Consider the following 9,612-nt stretch of genomic DNA (forward strand, 5'->3'; position numbering starts at 1 on the left):
GTTGGAAATTAATGCTTACATTCCATATTTGAGAAATTGGTTTGTGATGGTTGAGAAATTCTCTCAACCACTCTCTCTAAATTAGGAATAAGTTGGATCTCAAAAACTCTATTTAATATAGTGATCTGAATGTAATCTGTGTGTGAGTGTGTTTGCACAGACACCATTTGTGCATAATATATGATTTGAGTTTCTGTAATTGTGTGTTTTAGCTGTTTTTATCATTCACTACAGTCTTGGGCAAGTTCTTTGGTTGTTATTGGAGGCTTGAAGCCTCTGTGCTATCACAGGTGTTAAAGATCACAATGTTATTGGTGGCCTGAAGCCAAAGCTAAAGATCCAGATCATTTGTGGCATTTGCTTATGGCCTAGATCCACAGATCGACTGGTGCCTTCCTATGAGTTTTTTTTCTTCCAATTGTCAGATCTAAGCCTGACTCCCTCTACGATGTGTGGGTGTTTGTTTTGTTGCTGCTCGAATCAAAAGCCGAGAGATCCAACTTTGTCGAAGCAGGGAGGATGAGCATTATTGTTGCTTTTTTTAGGATGGGATTTGTCTCCAATAGTTGATCTATTTGTAGCTACTCACTGATCCACCGACTATATTGACAGTAAATGTGGTTCGGCTGAGGCCAAGATTTCTCCACGCAGTAAATCAGATCTTGGTGGATTGCCAATTTTTTTTTTCTCTGTTCTATTTTATTTTGGAGGTGCAGTGTTAATGCTCTATGGCCGAGATTGCTTGAAGCCAAGATCAGTTGGTCATTTGTAGTCTGAGGCCAGTAACATACTTTGGTGGCTAACTTTTTTGTCTCCCTTTGGTACATATTTTTTAAAGATTGAGATCGCCGGTGTTGGTGAGTTTTGTTTTTGATGTCGTGAAGATTCCAGTAAAATTACCCTGGTGTGTGTTTTTATTAAAAAAATTAATTGTTGGAGGATTGAGGATCTTGAGACAGATCCATAGATCGACCTGTCCCACATAGAGAGGCATACTTGAATAAGAGAAACAAGCTCGATGGGTCTAATTATTCAAAATGGAAATTCAAATCTTGAGACAGATCCATAGATCGACCTGTCCCACATAGAGAGGCATACTTGAATAAGAGAAACAAGCTCGATGGGTCTAATTATTCAAAATGGAAATTCAAATTGAGACACTGCTTGAGGGGTAAAGTGCATGGGTGATCGTAAATGGGGATGAATTGAAGCCAACTGTAGCCGAAGGCAGAACAACTGCAGCAATTGAGGATTGGGAGAAGAGGGAGAAAAACGCAAAAGTGTTGTTGAAATTATCAGTGAAAGATTGCATTATCATCACATCAGAGAGTGTAAATCAACAAATGATATTTGGGAAATGCTCAAGGATTTATATGAGATAAAGAATATAAATTGTTAATTGCTCCTTAAGAGAAGGATTCTCTGAATTAAAATGGAGGAGAATGAGTCAGTCGTTTCATTCATCTCTCGGATCAAGGAGTTGAGAAATAAGTTGATCGATATAGGGGAGACAGTGTCGAACATTGATCTTGTGACGCAGGAGGTTGATGAACAATGAGGTGGTAGTCTTTTATTATACTAATGGTTAACTTTATAACCAATCAGCTGCGAGCCAATAGGTTCTTTACCTGTGTTTTCCTTCTAAGGTTTTTGCTTTATCTGACCAATCACCACTAGTCCTACCTTGACTTTTCCTTTTTGCTTGAGTGCTTCAATCCGCACCATTGATCTCAAACCTCTAGATCTAACTGATATTGCGTCATGCGCTTTCAACTTACCCAAACGATATCCACCTTCGATGTGAACTGTCTAATCGAACGGCTTTCGCGCAATCATACGTGGATTCTTTCACAGTCGATATCAAATCGAGAGCACGCGAGAAAAGTGGTTTTCCTCAACCACGTGTCGGCTGCTAAGGTTAATCGCGTGGACTTGGAACAATACCACTTACCTCCTTTCGGGCGCGTGAGATACCGCTTCCCGCTTATCAAATACAACCCACGTGATTTTAACAATACTTTAAGGAAAAGCGCTTAAAGAAAGGTTTTTAGCTTTGAAGTTCATTATTAACGCTTAATACTAATTCGACTACGATTTATGAATAAAGTGTTATAAACAGAGAAAATACTCGATTAAGCCCAAAATGCCGATACACAATACGAATGAATTTCTATACCAGATTAACACGCAACACCACACTTGATCATTTATTCAACAAAATGTAAATTATAGAGTCCATCCCTCTTAGCTTGATTACAAAAATTTTCTAACCTTTGTTCAATCTCAAACCCTATCTCTGTCACTCAAAACTCTCAGTTACACACTTTGTTCTCAATCATCTAATATCTCTGTCATTACATTCTTTTTTCTTTTATGAAACAAATCCTATCCTAACTGCATTAACAACTCGATCCCTATTTTTATCAGTCTAACAATCCAATCCCTATTTCCAAGCCCCAAGACACACCTATACTAACAACTTATCTCTTAGCCTAAAAATAATACAATATTTTAATTATTACAGTAATTGAGATAAAGATAAATTCGAGAGATCCAACCTCTCTACTAAAATTGATTTTGACCACTCAGGTCAATGAAATTCATATCTTGTTAGCCACAACATGTGAACATACAATCACATTGCTGGCTAAGTCTGGATGGTCCTGCATCAGAGTCCCAGGGAAGAAAATAATTCTTCATTAAACTTTCAGGATTTACTCCATACTTTTGTAATTCTGTTGTTGTTATCGAACTAGCATCCTCTACTAGCTGTCCCTTCCATTTGACTAGATACTGAAAGTAAACCTGTCCTCTGGATCTTTTGGATACTCTTTTCTCCAAAACAGCTTCTACCTCTTTCTTGACTGTCTTTGGCATTTGTTCTTCCCAGTCTAAAGTTTGAACTTCACCTCCTGTAGGTTCCTTTTGCATCTCTGACTCCGTCTCCTTGTATGGATAAAAATCTGCAACATTGAAAATAAGTGATATTCCAATTCCTTCTGGCAATTCAATTTCATAAGCATAAGTTGAAAACTTCCTCACAATTCTGCATGGTCCTATCTTTTTCATCTTTAGTTTATTATAAGTCCCAATAGGAAATATTTCTTTCCTCAAGTATACCATCACTAGATCTCCCACTTGGGATTCTTTTTCTCTCCTCTTCATATCAGCTCTCTCTTTGTAATTTCCACTGCTTTCCTGCAATCTGTCTTTGAAATCTTCTTGTAGTCTCTGCATCTGCTCTGCAAACTCTTCAGCTTTTGCACTACTTGTCAACTGTTTACCCAAATTTTTGAGTTCATACACACCTCTTGGATTCATTCGAAAAACAATCTGAAATGGACTCATCCTAGTACTTTGGTTTGGAGTGTCATTATAAGCAAAATCAGCTTGAGCAAGTGCTAAATCCCAATGCTTAGGATTTTGATACACTAAACTTCTCAATGTGTTCCCCAAGCTTCTGTTTACTACTTCGGTCTGTCCATCTGTTTGAGGGTGATATGCTGAACTGAAATTAAAGTTGGCACCTAGTTTCTTCCAAAGAGTTCTCCAGAAAAAATTTGTATCCCTATCAGACACAATACTTACAAGCAATCCATGTAACCTTACAACCTCTGAAAAAATAGATTAGCAATATGTGTTGCATCACTAGCCTTTTTACATGCAATGAAATGTGCCATTTTGGAAAATCTATCTACCACAACATAAATGGAATCATTCCCTCTTTGAGTTCTAGGTAACCCCAAAACAAAATCCATACTAACTATATCCCATGGTCGGTCTGGTATTGATAATCGCTGGTACAATCCTATATTTTGGCTTCACCCTCTAGCATGCTGACATATCATGCACTTATCAACAAATCTCTTAACGTCAGCTTTCATCTTTGGCCAATAGTAAAAAGCATTTACCTAGGCAAAGGTTTTGAATTCTCCACTGTGTTTCTCCTTGATTATGTTTTCCCTCATAGAACATTTGGGAATGCACAATTTGTTACCTTTAAATAGTAAACCTTCTTGAATAAGATAATCTAACAACTGACTTCTATTATGAACTATTGGAATTTGTACAACTGCATAAATATCTTTGAATTTTGCGTCATATTTATACATATCAACTGTTTCTTCAAATCCTACAACACCAACTTTTAATTGTTGCACAATGAAATTTACCCTGCTTAAAGCATCAATAAATTTTGTTCAACTTACCACTTGTGTGTTTTATCACAAAAGTAAAACTCTGTAAAAAATCTACCCACTTGGCATGTTTCTGGTTTAATTTTTGCTGGTTTTTTATGAACTATAATGCATGATTGTCAGAATACAATACAAACTCTTTTGGTAGCAAATAATGTCTCCATTTTTTAAAAGCTTGCATAATAGCATAAAATTCTTTATCATAAGAAGAATACTTCTTCTTAGCTTCATTTAGTTTCTCAGTAAAGTAAGCTATTGGTCTCTCTTCCTGACTCAAAACTTCTCCAATTGCAACTCCACTAGCATCAGTTTCAACTTGGAAAACTTTCCCAAAATTAGGTAGAGCTAAAACTGGTTTCTCTATAATTTTCTTCTTCGACAACTTAAAATTTCGGTCTGCTGCTTCTGTCCACTTGAAAGGTTGATTAGTCTCTTTTACTGTTTCAATAATTGGTGCACAAATATGACTAAAACTTCTGATAAAGTTTCTATAGAAACTTGCAAGACCATGAAAGCTTCTTACCTCAAATATGTTTCTTGGAGTAGGCCAATTCCAAATTGCTTGGACTTTCTCTAGATCCATTTTCAAACCTTCTTTAGAAACTAAAAATCCCAAATAGATTAATTCTTCTTTCATTAAACTACATTTCTTCAGATTTATCAACAGTTTCTCTTTCTGCAGAGTTCTTAAAGCCAACTTAAGATGCTCCAAATGTTCTTCTTTGCTTCTGTTGAAAACTAAAACATCATCAAGGTAAACAATGACAAACTTGCCTGCATATTCTTTCAAGGCTTCATTCATTAATCTCATGAATGTGCTGGGTGAATTAGTGAGTCCAAAAAGCATCACTAACCACTCATACAACCCACTATTTGTTTTAAATGTAATCTTCCATTCATCTCCTTCTCTAATCCTTATTTGATGATATCCACTCTTCAGATCTATTTTAGAAAAATACTTTGACCCACTCAAACAATCCATCAAATCATCCATGTGTGGTAAAGGAAATATATACCTGATAGTAATCTTGTTTATGGCTCTGGAATCTATACACATATGTCATTCACCACCTTTCTTTGGACTAAGTACTATTGGTACAACACATGGACTAAGACTCTCTCTGATTAATCCCTTATCCATCAGTTCTTGCACTTGTCTTCCAACTTCTGCATTCTCTTGAGGAGTTAATCTGTATGCTGCTTTGTTTGGAAAACTTGCTCCAAGTATTAGATCAATATGATGACTAATACTCCTAATTGGTGGTAATGCGTTTGGCAACTCATCCACAATAATATCAACAAAATCATTCAACAAAGTTTTGATTTCTTCAGATAAATCATCTAGGTTTGTGGAAGTTAAAATTACCTTAGGTCTCCTTATGACAGCAAAATGCATATGTTCATCCTTCTTGACTTCTTGCAGCAATTCTTTCCCACTCATCAGCATAACACTGTTTCCAGGCACTTATTTGCCTACTTCATCCTTCAATGGTAGCACTGTGTGTTTATTTCCATCCTTCTCCAAAGTGCAAGTATTTCTTCTCCCATCATGAATAGCTTTCCAATCAAATTTCCAAGGTCTTCCAAACAATATGTGGTATACATCCATTGGCATTACATCACACAAGACCACATCCTTGTAAGTACCAATCTGAATCTCTACCTTGCATTGTTCTGTCACAATAAGCTGATGTCCTTTTTGCAACAATGATACTTTGTAGGGAGTAGGGTGTATTGTTTTCACTAGTCCTAACTTGTCCACCATTTTTGTAGAAATAAGGTTATCAGTGCTTCCACTATCAATTATCACTTTACAACATTTTCCCTTGGACTCGCATGTAGTTTTGAATAAACTCTTTCTCTGAGCTGGTTCTCTTGTCTCTTTCTCTACCTTAAGCAATACCCTTTTCAACAACAAGGATTCTCCTACTTCAGGTGATTCTTCCTTGTTTGCCATTTGAGGTTTTTCTTCCCTTGCCTCAGCCACATTCACATTCCTCTGATTTGTTTCTTTATTATGAGGACATTCCCATGATCCATGCCTCCATTCTCCACATGTACAACACCAAATTTCTCTTCTCCGGCCTCTTCCTCTGGGTGAAAATATTCCTCTAGTAAAGTCTCTTCTCTGTGGTGGTCTACTACTTGAACTTCCTGCTTCACTCTAATGGTGCTGAAATCTTAGTCTGGTAGTTCCTCTACCTCTTGCTGAACTCTTCCCTCTATTCCTTTGATTTTGCTTCCTCAACATCTTCTCTTCTGCCTTAAAAACTACTTGATAGGCATCTTTAGTTTTATTCAGACTCAGCAAGTTGATTTCATCCTGTATGTTGTATCTCAAGCCATTGATATACCTGGCTACCTTCTCTTCATCATCCTCTACATGTCCTACTCTAATGTTCATCTTATAAAACTCTTATGTGTATTCTTTGACAGTCATTCCTTTTTTGCCTCAAATGCTATAACTGTCTGAAAATATTTAACTGATAATCTTTTGGCATAAATTTAGCTTTCAATTTACTTACCATTTTATCCCATTGTTTGATCTTGGACTTCCCTTTTCTTACTCTGAGTGTTTGTAATTCATGCCATCAGATAGCTGCATGACCCTTCAATTTGGTAACTGCAAATTTCACTTATTTTTGTCACAAACCTCCTCCTCATAGTCAGAATACTTGTCCAATGAACTGATCTAGTCCATCAACTCTTCTGCATTGAGATTCCCATCATACAAAGGTATTTCCATCTTTGGTCTTCCACTTGCTTTAGCCAACACCTTGAGAATTTTGGCAGCTTTACTTTCAACCTCTTCTTCTTCCTCAGAAGATTCTTCTGTCGCCCTGGTGCCTCCTTCATCAGTTGCTCTCCTCAAAGCAGTCTCCATTGTATCCATCATTATACACAAACTCTGGATCTCATCCAGCAGAACTACATTTGCTACAGGTCTCCCCCGACCTATGCCAGCTCCTCTCCTCGGTGGCATGTTTACGGTAGCAAACTTAATCTCTGTGCTCTGATACCAAAATGACGCAGGAGGTTGACGAACAATGAGGTGGTAGTCTTTTATTAGACTAATGGTTAACTTTATAATTAACCAGCTCCGTGAAAACAAGTTCTTTATGTGTGTTTGTCTTCTAAGGTTTTCGCTTTATCTGATCAATCACCGCTGGTCCCACCTTGACTTTTCCTTTTGGTTGAGTGCTTCAATCTGCACTGTTGATCTCAAACCTCCAGATCCAATGGATATCACGTCGTCCGCTTTCAACTTACCCGGACGATCTCCACTGTCGATGTGAACCGTCTAATCGAACGACTGCCGTTCAATCTCGCGCAGATTCTTGCATGGTCGATATCAAATCGAGAGCGTGCGAGAAAAGTGGTTTTCCTCAGCCACGTGTCGGCCACTAAGGCTAATCACGTGGACTTGGAACAATACCACTTAAATCCTTTCGGGCACATGAGATACCACTTCTCGGTTATCAAATACAACCCACGTGCTTTTAACAATACTTTAAGGAAAAACACTTAAGAAAAGGTTTTTAGCATTTAAGCTCATTATTAACACTTAATACTAATTCGAATGTGATATATGAATAAAGTGTTATAAACAAAGAAAATACCCAATTAAGTCCAGAACACTGATACACCTGTTGGGTTGTGTTATATTCTTTCCACATAGTTAATAGGGGGTTTGAAGGGCACCATTTTGGTTTTGGACCCTATGTTAGGTTGGGTGGACCCACCTATGGTTTTGTGCATGGTTTTCACACATGTTTTTTGGACGGGATGGTTTTCAGTCCATGGTATTGGATGCTTCAGCATGTATAAATATGTATTGTAACATTGAAAGGAACATAATGAAAAATCAAGCTGGTAGTCCTGGTTTTGGGATCCAGTGGGAAAATCTCTATGTATATGTGTTTCATGTGTTATGCTCTCGCATTGTTTATTTTCTGTGTTTTAGAATTCGTGTTCAGGTAATTTCTGTACGGGGTTAAAACCTACATTTGGTATCAGAGCTGTTTTTGGCTTCAAGGGGACGCCTTTGTTGCTGAGGGGTTTTGCTCAGACTTATGGTAGACCCTATTTAGTGGGAGAGATGCGAGATCAATTCTGGTGGTGAAAGAAGATGGTGAGCTATTGAAAGATAGAGATTGAGAAATTTAATGGTCAGAGTTTTGAGTTGTGGAAACTCAAGATGGAGGATCTGTTGGTGGATAAAGACTAGTGGATCACAGTAGATCTAGGTACTAAACCAATGGGAGTGTCTGATGAAGAATGGAAGAAGTTGGACCGGAAGGAAAAGAGCACAATATGATTGTGTGTCTCAAATTCAGTATTGCTGAATGTATCAAGCGAAGCTACGACAAAGGCTTTGTTGGAAAAGTTAGGGACTTTGTACCAATCTAAGTCTCTGGTGAATAAACTGCTCCTATGGAAAAAGCTGTCTAACCTGAGGATGAAAGATGGAGACTCAATGACGGAGCATCTGAATGCATTTAATACTGGGGTAAGTCAGTTAGCATCTGTTGATATTAAAATTTCAAATGAAAATAAGTGCATCAGGTTTTTGTGTTCTCTACCAGATTCATGGGATAGTCTGGTTATTGCAACAGGTAGCAATGCAACTGCCTTGCATTTTGATGAAATAGTCTCATCCTTGCTGACGGAGGAGATGAGATGAAAAAATATGGAGAGCCAGAATGGTGATGCCTTGTCTGTATGAGGACGGTCCCAAAACAGAAACAAAAATAAGTCATCGAGTGGGAGATCTAAATCTAGAGGGAGATCTAGATCTCCAAGAAAACCTGTAAAGGTGGTGTGCTGGAAATGTGAAAAGGAAGGGCAGTTCAAAAGGGACTGTAAATCTAAAGCTCCTAATAAAGGAAAGGGAGTGATGTCTTCTTGGGGGATGACAGGAAGGCTAGAATCATTGGTCGTGGAAAAGTAAAGTTGAAGTTGCAAGGTGGAAGGGTTAGAACACTTCCGGGTGTTCTACATATTCCTGCATTGGCCAGAAATCTGATTTCTGTAAGTAAGCTGGATGATGCAGGTGTAAAAACAGTGTTCACGAAGGATACCTGCAAGATGGTTCAGGGAGCACTGGTATTGATGCGGGGAGTTTGGACTGGAACTCTATACAAGCTGCAAGGTAGCACTGTCGTTGATGGGTGCAACAATTCTATGGTTCCTGAAAGTGGAGTAGAAAATCTAGTGGTGTCTGGAGAGAGGACCATGCTGTGGCATCAAAGGCTTGGACATATTACAGAGAAGGGCCTTCGAATACTTCATGGTAAAGGTATAGTAGAAGGTATGAGTAATAGCTCTCTGGATTTTGATTTTTGTGAAAATTGTGTATATGGTAAGCAGAATTGGGTGAGTTTCCCGTCTGGAAGTAAGAGGGTGAAACAGATAT

The sequence above is a fragment of the Pinus tabuliformis genome, chromosome 2_2 (assembly GCF_031772625.1).
Source record: "Pinus tabuliformis cultivar Carrire ecotype Pingquan chromosome 2_2, CPIR1, whole genome shotgun sequence".
NCBI lineage: Eukaryota > Viridiplantae > Streptophyta > Pinopsida > Pinales > Pinaceae > Pinus > Pinus tabuliformis.